Raw genomic sequence first — 22326 nt, 5'->3', positions numbered from 1 at the left:
AGGTCAGAGACAGGAGACAGAGGCACTTCTGCAGCAGCTCTGACCTCTGCTGCCCTGCCGTGGTCTGACAAGGGTGTGCCTTCTGGGCCAGCCTGGAGGGGAGGTGCTACGGTCTGTCATCCGTTGCAGCAGGACAGGTTAGTCACAGGTGCAACCTCTGAGAACACCTGGGACCTGGCTGCGTGGCAGCAGTACAAGAACTAGGATTAGTTTTACCGGAAGATACAGCCAAGATCCACACAGGTGGGCCCAGGAGAGGCCCTGGCCTGGGAAGGGCACGCACAGCCGTGCACGGTGCGGAGGGCAGCACCCTGGCTCACGGCCCCACTTGGGGAAGAGCCAGAGGCGGCCCAGGCCGTGCCTGCAGAGGAGCTGCCCCACGCTGACCCCAAGGAAGGGCCAGGACACAAAGCCCTGCTTGCTGCAAACGGGACACCTGGGCTGCCGGTTCCCCGGGCTGACAGCTGCCCTCTCACACGTACTCCCCGCAGTCGGAGATGATGACCTTCTGCTTGGGTTTCCCGTCCTTGCTGCCCTGGGCCTTTGCAGGCAAAACAGAAGAGGAGGAATCAGGAGGGAGGGAGGGTGGAGAGGAAAGGGCAGCTCAGGATACCCGCCCCGCCCCCTGCCCCCACCCCCTCCAGCAGCAGCAGCCGTGGCCTCTCTCTCCAGGCCCCGGAGCCCCCACTCCTGCCCTCCCACACGGCTGTGCACCGGGGGCCCGGGCGGCCGCCCACCTCAATCTGCCACAAGGCATCCAGGCCTTCCGTGATCTCCCCAAATACCACGTGCTTGCTGTCCAGCCCATCCATCTTATCACCTCAGGAAGAACTGGGAGCCGTTGGTGTTTGGGCCACAGCTGGCCATGGAGAGCAGGCCTGGGGGAGAGAATGACCACATCGACCCCCTCCACCCTGCTCCCGGCCCTCAGGACCTCTGGTAGTAGAGGGCGGAGCGTAAATGCTGCTGGGATGTCTGGCCCTCAGAGGACGTCTGTGCACACTGCTGTCAGCCTTTCAGTCAGGCAGGCTCAGACTCTGGGATGTACAGAGTCTTGGATGCCTTGTTTTCCACTCAACTGATAGTCAATGAAACGCTAAGCATGGTTGTTTCAAGCATCTTATACTGGTTTGTCCTTTCATTAATTCATTCAATAAATACTTATTACTTCATAACCAGGCACCTGTTGAACCCTGGGGACACTGGTCCCAGCCCTGGTGGAGCCCACAGTCTAGCGGAAAAGAGTCACTCACAAGTTAAATATTGATTCATCTCAGGAATGCAAGCTTGGTTTAATATCCAGAAATCAATGTAATAAACCGTAACAATAGAATAAAGGACAAAAACCACATAATAATCTCAATAGATGCAGGAAAAAAATCCAACACCTTTTCATGATAAAAACACCCAACCACTTTTCAGCGACTGTGAAGTAGCGAAGGTCCCGGCTAGGAGAAGGACGTCGGATCTCATTGTTCTCCCAGCTTTTCGACTCTCCCCTGAAGCCCCTCAATAAAATGGCTTGATCCCCAAAAAAAAAAAAAAAAAAAAAAAAAAAACCCAACCAACTAGGAATAAAAGGGAACTTCCTTAATCTGATAAAGGATATCTACCAAAAAACACATAGTTTTCCAATTCTAGGTATATACTTAAGAGAAATAAATACATACGCCCATACAAAAACCTATATATGAATGTTCACAGCAGCATCATAATAGCCAAAAAATAGAAACAACCCAAATGTCCATCAACTTATGAATAAACAAACTGTGCTATATCCATAAGTGGAATATTAATTGGCAATAAAAAAGAATGAAATACTAATACACGCTATAGTGTAGATGAACGTTTTTAAAAACATGCTAAATGAAAGAAGCCAGTCACAAAAGCCTACAATTTTATGATTCTGTTTACATTTAATGCCCATAATAGGCAAATCCACAAAGACAGAAAGTAGATTAGTGTTTGCCTAGGGCTGGGGGACAAGGGGATCAGAGAATGGCTGCTAAAGAGTGTGGGGGTTCTTTTTGGGAGTGATGAAAACATTCTAAAATTATATGTGGGGATGTGGCTACATGACTATGTGAATTCATTAGAAACCACTGAAATGTATACTTTATTTTTATTTTCTGGCCACACCATGCAGCATGCGGGATCTTAGTTCTCCAACCAGGGATCGAATTCACACACCCTGCATTGGGAGCGCGGAGTCTTAACCACTGGACCGCCAGGGAAGTCCCGAAATGTATACTTTAAATGGGTGAACTGAATGGTATGTGAATTCTATCTCAATCAAACTGTTAAAAAAAAAAAAGGATAATTATGCTCTGAAATAGTGAAGCCTAGTGGCAGAGATGTTTGCTCAGTGAATGAGAGCACAAAAGACAGTCACCTCAGACAGACACACACACACTGGTGAGAGTATCACAGAAGGCTTTCTGGAGGAAGTGACATCCGAGTTTAGCCTAAAAGGCCTAGGTTTGGCAGGGGCTGATGGAGTGTAGCATGAGGAGCTGCAGTTCATCTGTGGCAACAAGAAACCCCAGCCCTCATGGCTGGGCCTCTAGAACGTGTGCTCCCTTCAAATGGGGACTGAGTCCCATGCTACTTTCAGGCCGGAGTTGATCAGGGTGCCTGACACATAAAGGACTGGCCCTGTGAATATCTGTCTTAAATATTTAAATATTTACTGCAGGTTTACTATGTGTCAGACACTGTTCCAGAATACAATGGTGAACAAGAAAGACTAAGTCCCGCCCTCATGAGGCTGACATTCTCAGGAGAAATAAGACAATAAATAAGTAAAAGAGTAAATTTATAATATGATTTCAGGTAACGAGTGCGTGAAGAAAAATGAAGCTGATTAAAAAGAAGGCCCATTTTAGACAGAGAGGCAAGGGCAGGCTTCTTGGGCTAGACGACCTGTGGGCGATGCCCAGAGGAGATGAGGTGTGAAGCCTGTGGGTGCTGGAGGAGGAAGCCTCCAGGAGAGGAGCCGGCACCTGCCATGGCCCTGTGGGGAGTGAGCTCTGGGTGTTTGAGGAATAGCCAGACTGCAGTGGGAGCAGAGAGGGTGAGCAGCACAGTCCATGAGCTTGGAGAGGGGCGAGGACCCAGGGCAGCCAGCCTGTAGGACCAGATGTTACACGAGATGCACCACGGGGGTGTTGTCAGCAGGAGAGCAATGTGATGAGAGTTATTCTTAAAAAGGACTGCTCTTGGGGCTTCCCTGGTGGCGCAGTGGTTGAGAGTCCACCTGCCGACGCAGGGGACACGGGTTTGTGCCCTGGTCCGGGAAGATCCCACATGCCGCGGAGCGGCTGGGCCCGTGAGCCATGGCCGCTGAGCCTGCGCATCCGGAGCCTGTGTTCCGCAACGGGAGAGGCCACAACAGTGAGAGGCCCGCGTACCGCACAAAAAAAAAAAAAAAAAAAAAAAAAAGGACTGCTCTGACCATCTCGCAGAGATTAGACTCTGCGGGGGAAGAGGCAAGAGTGGAAGGAGGGAGACGAGCTCGGGGACGCTGGTGGTGGTGGAGGAAGGTGAAGAGCAGCTGCACCAGGAGGTGAACTGAAGACAGATGGACCTGCCATCCAGGCAACAGAGGAGCGGGGCAAGGATGAGTCCTCAGCTTCTGACCAAGCAGCTGGGTAGATGGTAGCTGAAACAGGGGAGATGGGGAGGGAGCGCTCGGGGGTGAAGAGCAAGAGCTGCTTGGGCACGTGAGGTCTGCAACCCCGCTGGGACGTCCAGGGAAGACAGCTGAGAGCAGCAGCGAGACGTACATGGGGGCGAGAGAAATTCAGCAGACACGAGGGAAAGCCCCGGGACCGGACAGGACTGTCGAGGGCAGTGACTCTAAATAGGGTACTGCTGCCCCCTCGAGGCTAGCTGGAAAGTTCAAGGCATGGTTTTGGTTGTCAGTAATACTGGGGAGGAAGCAGGCATGTCCTGCAATGTCCCACCTGATGAAGAATTATCCTAAATCCTCTTAGACTTTCAATGCCCAGACAAACATTCATGCAGATGACAAATATCTGTTTATAATGATCTAAGCCTAGAACCTAACTCCATTTTACATGTAAATCCAAAGATTTATTATGTAGAATTTTTTCAGAAATGGACCTACCACATAAACTGAGGGAACAGTCATTTTCTTTTTGTTCAGAATACTACCAAGAGATTTTCACTGTTTCAGAAAATCATGTTGCCGTGACTCTGGTGACATGACATGCCAGTGTCAGTCAGTCCATGTTGCTAAGCTGCTCCAGGCAGAAGTTCATGTTTAAATATTGTTTAATATTTGGGGCTTCCCTGGTGGCACAGTGGTTGAGAGTCCGCCTGCCGATGCAGGGGACGTGGGATCGTGCCCTAGTCCCGGAAGATCCCACGTGCCACGGAGTGGCTGGGCCCGTGAGCCATGGTCGCTGAGCCTGCGTGTCTGGAGCCTGTGCTCCACAACAGGAGAGGCCACAACAGTGAGAGGCCCGTGTACCGCAAAAAAAAAAAAAAAAAAAAAAAATTGTTTAATATTTAAAGTGTTTAAATATTCCATACATGCAGTTGTGTCCAAGCATCTAAATACCGAAATGCATATTATTTTATTCTAAATTACTTTCCTTTATGTTATAATACTACTTTTTAAAAATTAGGTATTGGCAGGATATATTAGCTGTGACTTTCATTTCAGCATATAGTAAAGTATCAGTTCTAAGAGGTGGGCACGAGGCTAACGCGTTAAGAACCGTTAAGTAAAGAGCAAGTGTAGACAGAGAAGAAAAACCAGGGCTGAGCTTTGAGTCCCTCTAACAACTTGGAGGTGGGGAGGAGTGGAAAGGAAAGGAGACTGAAGAGGAGCAGCCTGTGAGGCACAAAGAGAACGGAAGATGAGGTGTTCTGCCAGCAAGTGAAGAAAGGGGCTCAGGAAGGGCGTGATTCATAGTATCAAGTGCTACTGAGAGGTGGAAAAAGAGGGCTGAGGCTTGGCTGCTGGCAAGATGGAGGCTGTTGGCATCTTCAACAAGAGCAAGGGGTGGTGGGGAAGAAAGTCTCACTGGAGGGGGCTGAGGAAAGAAACAGAGGCCATGAGCTTACACAACTCTTAAGAAGTTTTGCCAAAAAGGGACCAGAGAATTAATGTGGCAGCTGGAGGGGGAACACAGGGTCGAGGGAGAGTTATTTTATTTCTTTAAAGGCTGGCAGCACTGCAGCACGAGGGGGACTGGAGGATGCAGTAGAGGGAGGGGAGGACCCAGGGTCTGATGGGAACTGGGAAGAAGGGTACAGCAGATCTTTCTCCCTGTTCCTACCGCTCAGTGAGATAAGAAGCAAGATCATTAGCTGGGAGGGAGAGTGGAGGGGGCAACGCTGGAGATCTGAGGATCGAGGAGAAGGAGTGCTTTCTTCTCAGACTGTGGATGAGGATCAACCAGCGATCTGCGAGGACTGCTGGGCTGTGCTCCTCAGCCTGAAGGGGATCAGGTGCGTGGGCACGTGCTTTTCTCCAGCACATGGGAGTTTTGTACCGGGTGAGCAGGAGAGAGCAAGAAAAAGGCAGTAGTGCAGCTGGAAGGCAAGAGTGAGGGAAGCACACTGGTGACGGAGCCCGGGATGTGCGGAGGCAGACGCACACGAACACAGTGTTTGGGGGGTGGGGGAGGGGAGGGGTGGGACCACGACTGTGTGAGCGGATGATACATTTCAACTATAAATACCTCAGAAAGGACATGACTGTGACCACGATGAAACCTGAACATGCACTGTAGGTGACAGTACTGTATCAGTGTTAATTTTCTGCTTTTGATAACTATATATTGTGGTAATACTAAAAATGCCCTTGTTCTTAGGAACTAACACAATGAGGTATTTAGTGGTGAAAGTGCGTGAGGTCTCTGACTTACTCTCAAATGGCTGCCCCCAAATAGACATCGTCTATAAATATATACAGAAAGAGACTAGAATAAGTGGGGAACGATGGGCACCAGTAAACAACTGGTGATGTGGGTGAACGGCATATAAAGGTTTACAGGCAGGGGCTCCTTGTTCTGTTCTGGTAAATTTTTGGTAAACTGGAAATTATATAAAATAAAAAGTTACAGAAACAGTAACAACACATCACTGTAGCAGCAGGACCAGGCTATATGCCTCTTCCTCTTAAAAGGAGGCAAGCATGAACTTGAGTAAGTCAAAATAAAAAACAAAAAACCTTTAGAAGCCTAAAGCTCTAGCCAGGCGGAACGCCTCTCCTCTGTTCACTGGGTGGCAGTCTGGAGGAGACCAGAACCACAGCCCATCACTCCCCCTGCTCAGCCATCTGGCCCCAGCCCGGCCCGCTGATCACCACCACCCACCGATAGGGTCCCACCTGGTCCCATGTGTTTGAGGATGAAGTTTTCATCATCAAACTTTCCCACAGATAGACTTGCCCCCGGTGCTGCTGTGGTTGGTGAAATTGCCGCCCTGGCACATGAACTGGGGGATGATGCGGTGGAAGCTGCTGCCCTTGAAGCCAAAGCCCTTCTAGTGGGTGCACAGGCAGCGGAAATTCTCTGGGGCCGAGAAGGGAAAAGGTGCCGGGGTTAAAAATATCTAACTGAAGAGTTAAACCTCCAGCTCTCAGAATCTAAGAAAGTATATATTACCTTCACTTGAAGTAAATGTCTACTAGTGGTATGGCACACAAAGAGACTGAACAGACCAGGGGAATAGAACAGACAGTCCAGAAACAGACCAAGGTACATATAATTCAGTATTTCATAAAAGTTGTCATCTTAAAATCGTTGGGGCAAAAATGGACATTTTCTAAAATGGTGCTGGGACATATGAACAAACATTTGAAAAAAGGTGAAGTTGGATTTACAACTTACCTCACTTCAAGAATAAACTCCAAATGGATCAGATATCTAAATGTAAAGAAAAAAATTAATTATCGGTACTAGAAGACAACATGGGTTGGATTCTTCTATAACCTGGGTGTAAGGAAGGACTTTCCAACTATCACCAAAACCCAGGGGCAATTAAAAAAAAAAATTCAACAACTTTTGCATGGCAAAAAAACCATAAACAAAGTAAAAACAACAACAAAAAATGACAAACTGGGAGAAATATTCATTGGCAACATATATCACAGAAAATCTAATATCCCCATGTATGAAGAACTCTTAAAAACTGGAAGGAAAAAAAAGATCAAACTTAACAGAAAAAGCGACAGAAGACATAAAAAAATCATTTTGGGGGGACAGTTTTTGTTATAAGTCATTAAATATGTAAAAAGATATTCTTTGACAATCATAATAAGAAAAACGTAAATTAAAACTATCAATACTTGGAGACTCCATTTCTTGCCTATCAGACTGGCCAAAATTCAAAAACTTAAAAACGCCATCTGTGAGTGAAGCCAGGGAAACAGGTATTCCCACACATTACTAGAGGGAATGCAAAATGATACCTCTTTGTAGGAGAATTTGGCAATATCTAACAAAACTACCTGTGCATTTACCCTTTGACCCAGTAACCCTACTTTTAGGAATGACCCTGAAGATATACCTCCAACGATATGAAATCCTCATACACATTATTTGTAACCACAGTATAATGGAAACAACCTAAATGCCCATGCTCCAGAATCTTGTTGAATAAACTATGGTATGTCCACCTTGTGAAGTATTATGAACAAGAATAGGAGATTTCTGTGAACTGATATGGAGTGATTTCCAGGATATGTTGTTTAGTGAAAAAAGCAAAGTGCAAAAGAGAATACACAATATGCTACATGTTGTGAAAGAAGGAGATAAGGAAATGTTCCTATATCTGTTCATTTTTGCAAAAGGAAACAAAAGGAGGATTAACCAGGAACTAATGAAATTGGTTACTCATAGAAGGTGGGCGGGAATAGGGGCAGAGGGGGTGGGAGGGAGTGACACAACTCCACGTGTGCCTCTTGGTAGTTTTGATTTCTGAAGCCTGTCAGTGTTTATTCAAAAAATAAAATTAAATCAATAAGGCTGGGGGTGGAACCCCTAAAACGGAACACAAAGAGAAACAAGTGAGAACTTAGGTTAAATGGATAGCTTAGCCATACAGAAGGAAAGAAAGGAATCTAAGAACTCTTTGAACACAGTATTTGGACCCTCTACAGACTGAAGAAAAAGAACTGCAAAAAAACTATTTGTTGGTAGTGGTACAATTGTAGCAATTCTGAAACTATTTTGTACTGTAGGATTGAACAGTACGTGAATATACTGATGTTACTGGGAGCCAAGGCTCTTGCTGTGGGAGAAAGGAGATATAAATATGTAGTATTAGACAGAAATTAGAGTATCAGTATGAATTCATGACCTAAAGATACACACACACACACACACAAACACACACACACACTTCCTACTGAAAGGCTGAAAGGGCCTAGGATCAATGACACCCCAGAAGCAGTGTACCTACTCAGGATCCAGATCTTGATTTCTAATTATTATTTCCTACTAAAAGGAACAGGAGCTTCTTGGAGAAATGGCTGATTCCAGGGTCAGAGCAGAGAGAGTACCAGATAAGCCCAGATCTTCTTACTGTACCAGAAAGTAAGGAAATGCTCAAAAAATGAGTGTCAAATGGATATGATATAGGAGCAGACTTGAAGGGGCTCCTGATGGCCAAACTTAGGACAGTCTGAGCAACTGACAAGTGAGTGAGTGTAATGGAGTAGAACATGAATAAAAAGACTCATGAGTGCACACTGACACAAGGACTACTAACGCAAAACAAATAAAGGGGGAAGGAAGAAGAGAAAGCTCTTATTCATAGCAGAAGGCTAATCAGAATAAATGTGGAAGTGCTAATGTTTTTAATACAGAGGGAGCAATAATTAGAAAATTACCATCACGGTAATAATTGACTTAGTCTAGAATCAAAAACAGAATACCAAAAATCACCAGGTGAAAAGTCTTAAAGTGTCTCCTTAAAAGTCACTTATCAATTACAAAGGGGAATAAAAGTACCTTGTGAGTGGGAAAAACTGGCAGATACAACCTTAACCAAGTAACCCTCACCAATAATGGAAAAATCAACATTAGTGACAGGGAGACAGACATGTCACTTCTGGAGTACTGCAAAGAATACGAAAAATAACCTGAATCTAATCATGAGGAAACAAACTCAAATGAGGAACATTCTATAAAACAACTGGCCTGGAGTCTTCAAAAATGACAATGTCATAAAAGGCAAAGGCTGAGGAACAGCTCCAGATTAAAGGAGATTAAACTGACACAACAAACACAGTGCATGATTCTAGATTAGGGGGAGAAAGGTTTCTACGAAGGACAGTATTAGGATATCAGAAATGATATCCTGGGGACTTCCCTGGTGGTCCAGTGGTTAAGACTCCGTACTCCCAGTGCAGGGGGCACAGATTTGATCCCTGGTCAGGGAACTAAGATCCTGCATGCTGAATGGCTCAGCCAAAAAAAAAAAAAAAAAAAGATTTCCTGTAAGGACAGCCCTAAATCAGTGCTCATTAGCGAGTGCTATGTCCCTGGGGGTCCAGGAACCAAGAAGTAGAAGCTGGAGTGGTCCTGGTTACCATCACTCCTGTTACTTTCCATCCCTGCAACTCAAGCCTCTGTGGGTCTAGAGGTCCTGGCTCCTAGCGGGCACACCTTCACCAGTGGAGACAACCAGACTCCCATTACACTTTAAGCTACGCCACTGGGTAATCACTTCGGGCTCCTTGTGCCAGGAGACAAGCAGGTAAGATAAGGAGTCATCATCTTGGCGGGATTCTTGACCTTGGTCTTTAGGAGGTAGGTCTGCTGTTACACAACAGGGCTGGTCAGAATATGTTTGGGGGACCCATGGGACCTCTCTTGTACTCCCCTGCCCAATCTTGATGGGCAGCCATGGCCTGGGAAGGGCACAATGACCAGGAGCTCAAATCCCCTTGGATAAAGGTCTAGGTCACCTCATCAGGTAAGCCACGTAGACAAGCAGAGAAGCCAGCTGAGGTGAGGGTGAGAGGAATCTGGAATAAAGTAGAGGAGGGAGATGACAAGTATCGTTTGTGGTTCTGAGACCAAGAGCAGCAATGGGATTATAGTTCCATTAACATTCCTCTAGAAATTTCCCCAGAAAAAGAGACCAACCAGAGTCCTGGAGGAGCCATTCCCAGGTGAAGTAAGCGGATCTGAGTTGCGAGATGGGTGGACTGCAGTGGATGCTGCGGTTAAGCCCACAGATCCTCTCCAAGGCCAAGACCCGCATTCCCTCACCCCCTCACCTCCCAGGAGTGTTGGATGCTACCAGCCCCAGGATGGGTCCCATCCAGGAAATGCCTTTGGCCAAAGAGAGCTGCCTCACCACTCCTGGGAATCGGCCAGAATTCATGACTGGTCCATATGAGGGTACAAAAGCCTGGCCCCCTGGCCTAAAATTCAGAGCTGGACCTTCTGGAGGGATATCCAAGCTCCCAAACTCCCCATGGGATCAGCTGAGGTCTCCGTGTGACTGCAAGGCTGGTCAATTACTCTACTTTTGCCCCATCTACTCCACTCATTCTCTTACAGAAGTTGTTCCTGAGATCACTCCCCAATAAACTTCCTGCATACACCTCTCCATGAGTCTGTTTCCCAGAAAAACTGACCTATAACAGCCAAAAACTGAGAAAAATCAAGTAGCAGTAACATGAATATATTTTTCAGAGATACAGCAATAAAAGTCAAAATAATCACCTAAAAGAAAACAATGTTGCCTCTGGCAGGGCAGAAAAATTATGACGATGGGGGAGCAGAAGAATGTCATGTTTTGTAACAAACTCCAAAGGACAATTTTCTTTAAACTGTATGCAATTATGACTTTGATAAGCATTAAAAAAAAAAAAGCTAGATTGAAACAAACAAAAAAAAGGATCATGGGTAAAAAGAGTAATTATGAATATTTAAGGAAATAGGCAACATACAACAACTGTCAACAGTAGTTACCTCTGGGAGATGGGCTGGAGATAGTGAGGAGAAAAATTTTAGCTTTTAATTTATAACTTAAAAATTGTAACCTTCCAGGGGAGAAACCTGGCAGAGATCTCCTTAACCAAGTGGTCAAAGTTAACATCACAAACATTGGAACTGACCTCGAGTACTTCCTCATATGATGCACTAACAAGGAAACAATGTTCTTCTGAGGTATTCCTGCCGAAACACATAATCTAAATCTAATCACGTGGAAGTACCAGGCAAAGACAAACCGAGAAACAATCTTAGAAACAACTGGCCTGTCTCTTCAAAGATGTCAAGATCAAGAAAGACAATAAAAAAGTGAGAAACTGTTACAAATAAAAGGAGACTAAAGAGACCCACCCACTAAATGCAATGTGTGACTCCTTGTCAAGGAACAGAAATTGTTAACATTACTATAAAGAACACTATTGGGATAAGTGATGAAATTTGAATATGACCTGAAGATTAGTTAATAGTGTTATACTGATGTAAAATTTCCTGATTTTGATAGCTGTACTATGATTATGTAAGAGAATATTCTTGTTCTTAGGAAATTCATACTGAAGAATGATGTATGTCTTCAACTTCCTCTCAACTAGTATGGGGGTAAAAAAATACACATATGTATGTATGTATATAAACAAAATGATAAAGCATAAGGGCAAAAAAGTAAATTAATCAACAGTTAAAGGACATATGAGAGTTCCTTGTACTATTCGTATAGAATTCTTATTCTTTCTGTAAATTTGAAAATATATGAAAACAAAATTATTTTTTAAAAAACCCAATAAAATCAAATGGGAGAGTAATTAAAACAAATCACAAAACTTTCAACTGCTTACTCTTTCTAACAGTCCTAAGCCTTTATGGAATTTCAAAAATGCCTGTTCTGGGAGTTCCCTGGCGGTCCAGTGGTTAGGACTCCATGCTTCCACTGCAGGGGGCATGTGTCCGATCCCTGGTCGGGGAACTAAGATCCCACAAGCCATGTGGCGTGGCAAAAAAAGAAACAAAAGCCTGTTCTGCCTCATTTGTCACTAGATGCTGGGATCTAAGATGCCTCAGATAGACTCAGGTAGAAACAGTCAAGGGCCCAGGAGTCCAGGCAGCTTCCTCAGCCACTAGCTTCCCAGCCATCCTGACCGGAGTCCTGCTCACCTGCTGTCATGGGAACAATGTCTGAACGCAGGAGCATCTGGATGCGGCCTGCTGGCTTGTTCCTAACCTTGATATCCATGTACATCTGAGGGTTTAACTGGGCCTGTTTTACAGTGGGCTCTCCCTAGACGCAGGAGAATGGCCAGGTTAGAGAGAACAGCCTGACTCCCCGACTAGGAGAGCGAGTGTTCTTCTGAAGACACCCCAGAACCCACTGCAGCGAGCGGGCTGAGCAAGGCACCGACAGGGAAGGCCTTGGACCCTGATGGGGCTGCAGAAGGCACAGGCCATGGCCACGGCCCCCAGCTGGACACCCAGTGACAGGAGACTCAGCACCGTCTACCCGGAGCCCCACCCCTCAGGCATTTTATCTCATCTCACTCCCTCAGACGCGTCAGCTCGCTTCACCTTCACCCTCCCCTGCAGTCACAGAACAACGCTTTTCTGGCTCAAAACACACAACTCTCAACAACTTCAACTTCCAGTTCAAGCCCACCCACCTTAGTCAGTTAAACGGACCCACTTCTGCAACACCACCCCCTTCCTCTATGCTTAGCCCTGCATATCCACAGCCTGGCTGCAGTGGAAGCAAGGAGGGCCTAAGTGCTCAGAAAGGAGACAGTGGAGCAAGTTGGGCCTTGCTTAGTGCTCCAAATGGACAAGGCTGATTAGACGATAAAACATTCAATAGAAACCTTCCCACCTGTTTGACAGAGAAAACCCTACGGTCTCTGTCTGACCTCTTTGTAGTGTGGGCTAGGTCTCAGGCCAAGCCCTAGGTTATTAAATAAGATAGGGCTTCTGCCCTTGAAGGACTGGCTACTCAGTGAGGGTGGGGCAGCCACAACTGTGAGAGGCACACAGATCCTACCTAGAGCCCCACAGCCTTGGTTCAAACCTCAGCCCCACCACTTCTGAGCTATGTAACGTCCACAAGTTATTCGACCTCACTGTGCCCTAGTTTCGTCACCTAGACTTGGGGATAATAATAGTACTTACCTCAAAGGACTGCCAATAGGATTAAATATTTGTAAAGCCATTAGTGCCCAGCAAAGAGTAAGCAATATTTAAAATACGTTAAATAGGGCTTCCCTGGTGGCGCGCTGGTTGAGAATCTGCCTGCTAATGCAGGGGACACGGGTTTGAGCCCTGGTCTGGGAAGATCCCACATGCCGCAGAGCAACTAGGCCCGTGAGCCACAACTACTGAGCCTGCGTGTCTGGAGCTTGTGCTCCGCAACAAGAGAGGCCGCGATAGTGAGAGGCCCGCGCACCACGATGAAGAGTGGCCCCCACTTGCCACAGCTAGAGAAAGCCCTCGCACAGAAACGAAGACCCAACACAGCCAAAAATAAATAAATAATTTTTAAAATATAAAAAAGTAATTTTAAAAATTATTTTAAAATAAATAAATAAATTTTAAAATAATTTAAAATAATTTTTAAAAATTTAAAATAATTTTTAAAATGTTCTCTGTTTAAATAAATAAATAAATAATACGTTAAATAAGTAATGTCAAAACAATGCAGTAAACGCTAGGATAGCGGGTCCCATGGAAGCCCAGAGGCCATGCAAGCCCAGAAGGGAGGGATGAAAGATGAGTAGGAATTAGCCAGATTAAGTTGGAAAGGTCATTTTAGGCAAAGGAACTGCTTACGCAAAAACACAAGAGATTTGGGAACCCCCTGGCGGTCCAGTGGTTAGGATTCCCCGCTTTCACTGTCGAGGGAGCAGGTTCAATCCCTGGTCCGGGAACTAAGATCCTGCAAGCCACGCAGCGCGGCCAAATTTAAAGAAACAAAACAACACATGAGATTTGTAGGTAACTATAAATTTGTAGTCTCTTGTTTCCTAGAATGTAAAATGGGGCTACAATATAAAGAGATGAGCAGGGTCAGAACATGGAGAGCCCTCCTGTGCCTCTGATGTAGCCCAGACTCAATCCTATACATGAGGGAGGTCCTTCAAATGCTTGTGGAGAGCACTTATCCTCAGATCCATCCTTCAGAAAGCTCCTCCTGGCTACTCAGATCAGGAGGAAGCAGGCCTGCGACAGAGAGACCAGTTAGGAAGCTACTATCGTTATTCACAGGAGAGAAGATGGAGGCTAAACCAAGATAATGTAGTGGGAACAAACAGGAGAGGCAAGAGTCAGGAAGACTTAAAAGATAAAATAAGCAGAATATGGCAACGCATCATGTGTGAATTAAAATAAACTGAAGCTTCTGCTTTGAGTGACCAGAAGGCAGCAAAATTAGCTAAAATCGGGCACACAGGGAGACAAGAGTGAAAGGAAAGGGGAAATCCACTTGGGATGTGCTTTGTTTATTTATGGTGACTGTGAGACATTCAGACAGAAATATGTGAAACCCAGGAGAGAGGTCAGGGCTAGGACTAGAGATAAAGAAATCACCAGAACCCTGCCTGAGTGGCTGCAATAATCTCAGACAAGGGACAAAAGTGGCTGAAATGCACAAGGACAGTGTGGAGAAAGGAGGAGAGCGCTACGGAAGGAACTCAGAGAAACACCACTGTGCAAAGGGTGGACAGAGGAGAAGGAGCCCCTGAATTATTCTGAGGAGCAAGGGTCAAGATGTGTGTCAAGAAGCAGGAGAAAGCGCCCAGGCATGGGGAACCCTGGACCTGGGGAAGGGGCCTCTGTGGAATCAGGGTAGGAGCAGGAAGACAGGGAGCCTGGAGCGGGAAAGATCGGTGGATGACGGGTACTGGTGGTGTCCTTTCTCATCTGAGATACCCCCTCGTTGAACAGCCGTCACAAATCGACACCAAGCACACATAAGGCATTTCTCACCCAGTGCCCTACAAGGACAAGACACCCACAGTTTCTCCATTCAATTCCCCCAACACCACCCACAGCAGAAGTGTGCTGGGTGCAGAGCGCCAGCCTCTCTGGAAGCGCAGCCTGCAATCTCACCTCCTGGGTTTCCACTTTGGGAGGCTCTGACCCTTCTTCCTCTTTCCTTTCTTCAAGAGTCTTCCTAGAAAACTTTTTCAACCAGTCACCATCTGACCAAAATGAAAGGAAAGAATCAAACAGATGTTAAGAAACTCAAGCTATCAGCCAACTGCTCATTAGCCACGTCCAATTCTTTGCTGCTTTGGTCAGCACTACGTGGACGCATAACGTGGACACACTACGTGGGCTCTCACAGGCCACAGAAAAGAAGTTACATCTTAGGAGCTCCCCAGGGCAATGAAAGCTGTCACTGGGAAATGTCAGGCCTTCAAGTCCAGCTCTTAGCAGAGGTGGGTGCGAATACGGAGGAAGGACTCAGCCACGTCAAAAGGGAAGTCCCAGCCCTTGTCAAGGCTGGAAGGGCACAGTCTATGTCTATGTCCCAAAGCAAGACTTTCATGGGGACAAGGCCTCTAGCTTTCTGAGAATCTCAAGCTCTTTATTTCCTTGGAGGTGCTGCATTCTCTTCTCTACTCTACACCACTCTACTCATGTACACATTACCCCACAGCAGGAAGTAAGACAGGAATAAAAATGTAACAGAGGCCACAGTTGAGGACATGATGGGGTATCTGTGGTTGCCCCCACTTACCTGGTCTGGACAAGCCTTCCTTAATTCTCACTGGTTTGGCCAAACTGACATGGATTGTCCGCCCAAACATGTCAGATTCATTCTGAAAAGAGTGCAATACAACTCAGCTGCTTAAACCTTGTTAGGTTGAAAGAAGACCTGGCAGCCTTCCATTTACTTCTAAGACGCCTGAGACTTGCTCATGACTAGTCTTTAAGTTGGGAGCCTGCAACCCCCAATGGCCAGCTAAGCACAAAGCTCACCACAGAAAGCCCCTGAGCCACCACACACTTCCTTTATTTCACCACCAACAACAGAAAGGTCTGTGCTGGCATAATCTTTGGATCTGAGCTCAGGACTCTGAAATTAAAAGGGTAAACGCAGTTACCAAATACCTGAGTCCACCTTAAAAAGACAAGAGCAGTACTGAAGTGGAAAAAGATAGTATTGCTGACTGTTGAGGGGCATGTTTGATGAAAGAATGACAGAGAACATGGTAACATGGAATAATGTTTAAGAATATTTCAAAATCCAAGAATAACTGATACCAGGAAAAGGTGGGTAGATAGATTTTTAAAAAAGGTTTGTGGGACTTCCCTCGTGGTGCAGTGGTTAGGAATCTGCCTGCCAATGCAGCGGACACAGGTTCGAGCCCTGGTCTGGGAGGATCCCACATGCCACGGAGCAACTAGGCCTGTGTGCCACAACTGCTGAGCCTGCGCTCTAGAGCCCGCGAGCCACAACTACTGAGCCCGTGCCACAACTACTGAAGCCCACGTGCCTACAGCCTGTGCTCCACAACAAGAGAGGCCACCGCAATGAGAAGCCCGGGCACCGCAGCGAAGAGCAGCCCCCGCTTGCCACAACTAGAGAAAACCTGCACGCAAAGACGAAGACCCAATGCAGCCAAAAATAAATAAATAAATTTATAAAATACTTAAAAAAAAAAAAAGGTCTGTTTGGGGCCTTTTCATGAAAACTAAAAAAAGAAAGAAAAAGGGATTCCTTAATTTAATAAGATTTAGGTTACAATTATAGCTATGTCTTTGTTCTTCGAAACAGACAAATAAAGTACTAACTTTATTTCTAGCGATTAAGAAAAAATTGAATGATAGCATGAAATAACATCCTTATTTCACATTTAGTCATGAAGAGTGATCATAAAGATTTTTAACAAGGGCAAAAGCATTTGAGGGTTTTATAGCAGGCAAACTAATGGCCTGCCCAAAGATGTCCCCCTAGGGACTTCCCTGGTGGTCCAGTGGGTAAGACGCTGCTCTCCCAATGCAGTGGGCCCGGCTTCGACCCCTGGTCAGGGAACCAGATCCCACATGCATGCCGCAACTAAGAAGTCCACATGCCGCAACTAAAGATCCCACATGCTGCAACTAAACATGTCGCAATGAAGATCCCGCGTGCCGCAACTAAGACCCAGTGCAGCCTAAGTAAATAAATATTAAACAAAGAAAGATGTCCACCTACTCCCCAGAACCTATGAATATGTGATATTACGTGGCAAAAAGGAATTAAGGTTGCTAGTCAGCTGACCTTAAAATAAGGATATTATCCTGGATTATTCATATGGGCCCAACGTAAACACAAGGATCCTCTAAATGTGAAGAGGGAGACAGAGGGCTTTGTTTCAGAGTGATGCGCTGTGAAAAAAACTCACCCTGCCATTGCCAGCTTGAAGATAGAAGGGGCTAAGAGTCAAGGAACATAGCCATTCTCTAGAAGCTGAGAAAAAGGCAAAGAAACATTCTCCCCTAGAGCCCCCAGAAGGAACACAACTCTGCCGAAATCTTCATTTTAGCTCCAAAGTGAGACTCACTTTGAACTTTTGACCTCCAGAACTGTAAGATAACACATTAATGTTGTTTTTAAGCCACCAAATTTGTGGTAATTAAGCAACAGGAATTCAAATCATTTTCTTTTGAAGTACCCAACCTGTCATAATCCTTCTATAGGTTTTCTCTTTCTCAGTTGTTAATTGGTTTAACTTTATGAGAGCATCACTATTCAGTGGCTCAAAAAAGCCTCACATTTTTGACTAGAGCCAACTACAGAAGTTCTCCACAATCCCTTCCATACACTTCATGAGACCCTGCCTCTTATACAAGATTCACCATTTCACCTTGCAGTCAAGTTACACTCTATTTGCAGTATATTGCCCTAGCCTACAGGTTGGCAAACTTTCTATAAAGGGCTAGATAGTAAATATTTCAGGCGTTGTGGGATACATAAAGTCTCTGCTGCATGTTCTTCTTCTTCTTTTCTTTTTTTTTTATAACCCTTTAAAAGTATAAAAACCATTTAGCTCATAGGCCATATAAAAAAGAGCCTGCAGAATGGATTTGGCCCATAGACTTAGTTTGCTGACTCCTGACATAGATATAAAAATGTCAGGGAGAGACTGGCCAATAAGATGATTGACATTTATACAAATGTTAAATGGGGAGGATTTCTGAATAAGAATTAATTTTATAAGCAGCCAGTTCCTAGTGAATAGTTTCAAATAACGGCAACTTCTGCTTCCTCTAACTTTGAAACTGTGGAAACTGGAAACACAATATGTGCATCAGGGTCCCATGTAGCACCAAAAAACAGCTTCAGTGAAAAGCAAGATTCTCAGCTATACCATGTTTTTGATAGCTGCTTCGGCATCCTGCCAAAAGAATACAAGGAAAAAGTTGATGTGTGTAGTTCAACTCTTTTTGTAGTTAGCACGCAAATTAAAACTCAGTACCACAAGCTTTGGAAAAAAAGATGCTACTTCCCTTCCTACGGCCTAGACTGTATGTATTTAACAACAAGCATATACTAACTGCTTGTTGGAGCTGGTGGTGTAAAGATGGGTGCTCAGGTTATGGAGACAGAATACACACAGGAAATGGGAAACAGTAGTGCCAGGCCAGAAGGCTCAGGGCTCTGCAGGGCCTGTCTTTCACATTCTGACTACATGAAGGGAACTTTGAACCAGGGCTTGTGGGCCTTCCTTCAACCAGAACTTCCTGTCTCTTGGCAACTGTCACCACCAAGCCACTATAGGGGGTTGAATAGTGTCCCCCCAGATTTCAGGTCTATCCAAACCTCAGGATGTGACCCTGTTTAGAAATAGTCTTTGCAGATGAAATTAGTTAAGATGAGGTCATAATGAATTAGGGTGGGCCATAACTCCAATGACTAGTGTCCTTATAAGAAGAGAAGAGAGAGATACACGCAGTGGAAAAGACCATGGGAAGACGGGGGCAGAGACTGAAGTGATGCAGTTATAAGCCAAAAAAATGCCAAGGATTGCTAGGAAGAGTCAAGGAAAGATTCCTCAGAGGGACGCGGCCCTGCCAATACCTTGATTTCAGACTTCTAGCCTCCAAGTTATGAGAATAAATTTCTGTTGTTTTAAGCCACAAAGTTTGTAGTAATTTGTATGGCAGCCCCAGAAAATTACTACATCCACTCAAATGGAGAGTGGCACCTTTTGTAACCAATGACAACAGCAACACTAGTCAAATACTAACCAGGGAAAATTTCTTACCTCTGCCAACTCAGATTCAACAAAAGCAAATCCTCGGTGCTTTTCTATGATAGCAGAAATGGGTAGTTAATATGTGGGCAATAGGAGGAAATATGCCATAACCAGATGCCATTCAAAAAGCGAAAATCTAATTTTTAGATTTTTCTTGGTTTATTCAACAATGCTTCCAGAAATATTAAAGTCATTTTGTGTGTTTTAAATAAACATACTAAATAGTGAACTAAGTTTTTAAATTTTGTAGTATTCAATTCTACCACTACAGAATGGAAGATTTAAGTTACTTTCCAAGCATTTTGGGAATCTTTGTTTACAAGACTTACGGAAAGTAGAAAAAGTTGTCGATCTGTCAATTACTCATTCCAATTGAGCATCAACTGCATACAGAGCACTGACTTCACTACCGGGTTAGTTGACTATTAAAGCACAGTGCTTGGCCTCAGGAAGAAGTTAATTTAGTTGGTGGAGAGCAAGAGCAATAGGAGTTACTAATTTATAGAACTCAGAGGTAGAAGGACCAAAAAGCCAATCTTATCCTTTCATTTAAGCATTGAAGCAATGAAGGCTCAGAGAGTTTAAGTGTCGCACAAAGTTAGTGGCAGGGCTGGGTCTAAAACTCCTATCTTAGAAAATAACAGCCAAGGATCAAATAGAAACGTGCATATAACTGTGACACCAACTGAGGGAAAACTCACCCAGGTGAGCAGAGGCCAAGGCTCCCCTGCCAAGGCTAAGCTTGCCCGCTGCCCTCTGCTATTTAAAAGCATAGCTGCCGGGCTTTCCTGGTGGCGCAGTGATTAAGAATCTGCCTGCCAATGCAGGGGACACGGGTTCGAGCCCTGGTCTGGGAAGATCCCACATGCTGCGGAACAACTAAGCCTGTGCACCACAGCTACTGAGCCTGCACTCTGGAGCCCACAAGCCACAACTACTGAAGCCCACACACCTAGAGCCCATGCTCTGCAACAAGAGAAGCCGCTGCAATTAGAAGCCTGTGCACTGCAACAAAGAGGAGCCCCCGCTCGCCACAACTAGGGAAAGCCCGCGTGCAGCAACAAAGACCCAATGCAGCCAAAAATAAATAAATTAAATTAAATTTAAAAAAATAAAAACAAAAATAAAAGCATAGCTGCCAAGAAGGGAGGTCTGGTCAACAGGCATGGTGGGGTGATACAACACCCAGACCTTTTAAGATTTTTCTAAGACTATCTTCCTACTGGTCCTTTTTTTTTTTTTTAATTTTATTTTTTTATACAGCAGGTTCTTATTAGTTATCCATTTTTTTTTTTTTTTTTTTTTTTTTTTTTTTTTTTTTCTTTTTGCGGTATGCGGGCCTCTCACTGTTGTGGCCTCTCCCGTTGCGGAGCACAGGCTCCGGATGCGCAGGCCCAGCGGCCATGGCTCACGGGCCCAGCCGCTCCGCGGCATATGGGATCCTCCCAGACCGGGGCACGAACCCGTATCCCCTGCATCGGCAGGCGGACTCTCAACCACTGCGCCACCAGGGAGGCCCAGTTATCCATTTTATACATATTAGTGTATGTCAATCCCAATCTCCCAATTCATCCCACACACACACACCCCGCCCCCCGCCACTGGTTCTTACTATACGGTTTATATATTAAATGATCAGAAATCAAAGCCCCCAAATGATTCCAAGATAGAGAAAGCCTTCCCTCAAATCCAACAAATTGCCAATCTCTGTAAATTTCAGCCCATAACCACACCACCATCCTGGCCTAGCTGTCCTCAGAACATTCCATCACCAAGATCACAGTCACACTGACCTAGAGAGATATCCTCCTGAACTTCAATACATACCAACCATACGCAGAATGTTCATGACTTAAAATGTCTCAAGTTCTTTTCCTGGCATTAGGCAGCTGAATATGAGTGACACTGAATAAACACCTGTTTCATAATCCAGTGGAATCTGAATACCTGTGATGTCTCCAAAAGGAATAAAAGCACCACGAAGAACTTTGCCATCCATCTCCTCTGCCAGCCCACCTGCAAAGACACCAAGTGCTTTCTGAACCGATGGCCTTCACACTCTTGGTACGGCTGCTGCAACACCCTGTCAGCAAGACAGCCACAGGGAGGGCAAGGAGGGGTCCCTATAGTCTTTTGGGTATACAAATGACTTGTGAGGTACACTCCTCTCCCCATCCCTCTTCAGACCTACATCTAGCCCCTGGTTATTTTGACAGCTTCCTAAATGGGCTCACTGCTTCCAGTTTCTCTCCCTCCTCTACACAGCCACTAGAATGATTCCAAGAAAGGGCAAATCCGATTACATCACTGTCCTGCCAAATAAGTCTCCAAAAGTTCACCAATGACCACAGGACAGAATCCAAATTCTTAGCATGGCACGTAAGACTTTCAGAACTTGAGCCCTGCCCACCTCTCTAGCCTCTTCTCTCCTTGCTTCCCCAATGCAAACTACTTGCCCCAAGTGCTAGACTGCTTCACCACTCTGGGCTTTCACTCTCACTGCTCTCCATTCAAGCAGCAGCCTCTTCCAGCTTAGCTACTTGCTTAACTCCTAATCTTTCAAATCTCTGGTCCCTGTGCCTCCAAGAAGCTTGCCCGTACCTCTCTGGATGGAGTGGTCACTTCCCAAAACCCCCAACCCGCCTCTTGTTAACACTGCCATACAGTAGCATCATAGAGTTCACCAACCCGCGTAGCGAGGCTATTTCCGTAATTTCCCAACTATTCTTGGAGTTCCTTTACCTAAGGGGGCAGGGCTGCAGAATTTAGGGAATGAATGAGCATGACAGTTTGGGATGCGGTCTGAAGTCGCAATAACAGATCTCACTACCTCCCAGGGTCCAGGGTCAGAGGGGAAAGGGCTCTGGGCAGAGCTAGGGCCAGCAAAGCCATTAGGTCGCAGGTGCTGCTCACAAGCTGAGGGGTAGACCCCCACAAGAGACCCCGGCCCGGGCTGCCACACGCTGCCTGGGGCCCTGGGTCTGCACCCAGTCCACGCGGCCCCCAACTTGGACTCAGTCCGAGCCCCGCCTCACCCCCACGCCAGCTCACCCAAGTTGTGGACCCCTTTGGTGGCAGCCATCTTGCTCCTCGGCTCTTCCGCCGGAAGCCGTTACCTG

At 45.7% G+C, this 22326-nt stretch overlaps 1 pseudogene across 1 annotated transcript; it reads right to left on the bottom strand.

Annotated features, from left to right (window-relative positions):
- Positions 1–209: 209 nt before the first annotated feature.
- LOC308605248 (peptidyl-prolyl cis-trans isomerase E-like) lies at positions 210–22289 on the bottom strand (annotated as a pseudogene). The gene is made up of 10 exons (XR_014017866.1): positions 22259–22289; positions 21125–21223; positions 19217–19260; positions 18320–18346; positions 15703–15784; positions 15069–15169; positions 12135–12258; positions 6365–6548; positions 738–878; positions 210–541 (listed from the first exon to the last, which is right to left on the bottom strand). The product of XR_014017866.1 is annotated as a peptidyl-prolyl cis-trans isomerase E-like (transcript).
- Between the last annotated feature and the right edge of the window lie 37 nt (positions 22290–22326).

Source organism: Mesoplodon bidens (assembly GCF_964165515.1).
Source record: "Mesoplodon bidens genome assembly, chromosome: 2".
NCBI lineage: Eukaryota > Metazoa > Chordata > Mammalia > Artiodactyla > Ziphiidae > Mesoplodon > Mesoplodon bidens.
Note: the sequence above shows the minus strand (reverse complement) of the source record. Positions and strands in the feature narration are given on the sequence as shown.